This window comes from Octopus bimaculoides, chromosome 7, assembly GCF_046866305.1.
Source record: "Octopus bimaculoides isolate indiv1 chromosome 7, ASM4686630v1, whole genome shotgun sequence".
Classification (NCBI taxonomy): Eukaryota; Metazoa; Mollusca; class Cephalopoda; order Octopoda; family Octopodidae; genus Octopus; species Octopus bimaculoides.
In genome coordinates, this window is record NC_142934.1 from 76,394,620 (window position 1) to 76,396,612 (window position 1,993).

The 1,993-nt window shown below is 32.9% G+C and overlaps 1 protein-coding gene across 4 annotated transcripts in view; it reads left to right on the forward strand.

The window, feature by feature from the left end:
* Nucleotides 1-380: 380 nt before the first annotated feature.
* Nucleotides 381-1,993, forward strand: part of LOC106878148 (membralin) — a 78,754-nt gene continuing 77,141 nt past the window's right edge. For all 4 annotated transcript variants that reach the window (XM_014927275.3, XM_014927277.3, XM_014927278.3 and 1 more), the window contains exon 1: nucleotides 381-658. The gene's annotated coding sequence lies outside the window, so the exon portion shown is untranslated. The remainder of the gene's footprint in view (nucleotides 659-1,993) is intronic.

Here is a 1,993-nt window from a genome sequence, read left to right on the forward strand (position 1 = left end):
TCTTTCAAATGTGCCACTGACTATGTTAAGTTTAGATTAAATAATAAACCAACGAAAGTAAGCATTCGTAAGCAAAAAGGCAACAACATTAAAAAAAAAAGCTAGAGAATTTAATTACAACTCTCATAGGACTCAATCATAAAATATCCGAAACGTTAAACTTTTGCTCTTCTTCATAGCACAACCAATTTATTTTATATTTAAACAGTTAAAATACTTAGTTGCCGTAGTGATAAAAATAGAAGTGGAGTTGGTATGATAGACATAGAGGTCTAGGGTAAGATGGGGGAATTGTTTTGAGTAGTAGTAATAGTAGTAGTTACAGTAGCAGTATTGAAGTAGTCGCATTGTTGTTGTTGGTGGTGGTGGTGGGCGACACCATTGTTTTCAATATTAGCATTAGTGGTAGTGGTGCTGATTTTGGTTGAGACGAGACTGTCAAATAGACCTACGGGATAGACAAACATATATATATATATAAAAAAAACTCAACTAATAAGACTTTCAAGCACCATTATCTTCCAACTAAATCGTAGCACTTACTGCCTACCGTAAATAGAAAGTAGTAAACAAGCCTTTATTACTAGAGAGCTTGTCAATGATGCTACAATCTTCTCGTCTCCTCCGATTTGTCGCTGTTATTATTATTATGTGCCAGGTAATTCTCACAGTAATTTTGTTTTAATTTTCTTTTCTTCTGTATTTATATGTTTGTTCTTTATCGACATTTTCCCCCTCAGTCACTTATATACTTATCCCCCAGTTTCCCGGTAACGTACTTTTTGAACTCGCTGGACCCTCTCGGTTTTTGTACCCCATCATCACAACGCTATTTAAACGGCCACTGACAAACGTATTTGCAAGTGCGACTTAAACACAGAAAGATGCTGCAAAACTGGGTGGTATCAAATAGACAGAACAGGATTGTTAATGAAGTCCATAAAAACAGACCATATTATATGTGTGTGTGTGGTGTGCATGAATGCAATGCAGTGCCTAAGATATATAAGAAGATACAAATAAATTAAATATTTTCATTTTTATGGTAGACGACTAAATGAAACCTACTTCAGTTATAATCTTTAAAATTGTATTCTCTGGCGTAAGTACCAGGAGTCACCCCTAATATGTGTATATACATACACACTCATGTATATATTATAATGAGATTTCACCCTCCACTTAGTGTTAATTATATTTTCGTAATTGGTATCCTAAAAACTTTATATATACTTATGTACAATATATATATTTGTTTATCTCATGCTTTTTGGTACTTCTCGTCGATAGAAGACCGAGAAGACGTTTAACAAGTTCTTCGATAAATAATAACGGGTGAGGAATGCGTGTATTTTTGAATGTCACAATTATGTGTGTAGTTGAAAATGGTAAGAATCTTTGTGCCTAGCATGTAAAATTAATTCAACATAAGTCATTAAAAAAAAACTGTAAGGATATACACATGTGTATGTATATGCATTATTATGCATGTCTTGTTGACATGCATATGAGTTGTTGATGTATGTGTGCCTGTGTGTGTAATTATTAGTCTGTAGAAAGAAAGGGTAGTATTAATTTTCGGCTTTCTCGACGACTTAGAAGTTACTCGAATGCTGTATACTATATATATATATATATATATATATATATATATTAGTAAATTCTGTATTGGTGTATATGTAAATCTTATGTGTACGTGTATGTATTTTTCTTGATGTATGTATCCCTGTGTATTATTTCTTAGTGATATATATCTCCTGATACGTGTATTGTTTCTATTACTGTGTGTGTATGTGTTTGTTGATGTCTTAATGTGTAATACTCTATTTTTTAATTCTATTCACATCTAAGATTCTTTATAAGAATACGCCCTGTCCATTATTTAGTTTTAACTCTCTAGTTTCCAGCTCTCTGTGGGAGGGTCATACTTGGACTGTGAACCGTTTGATTTAGGACTACAGGGAAAAAGTGCTTTAGTTTCATATGCACTCTA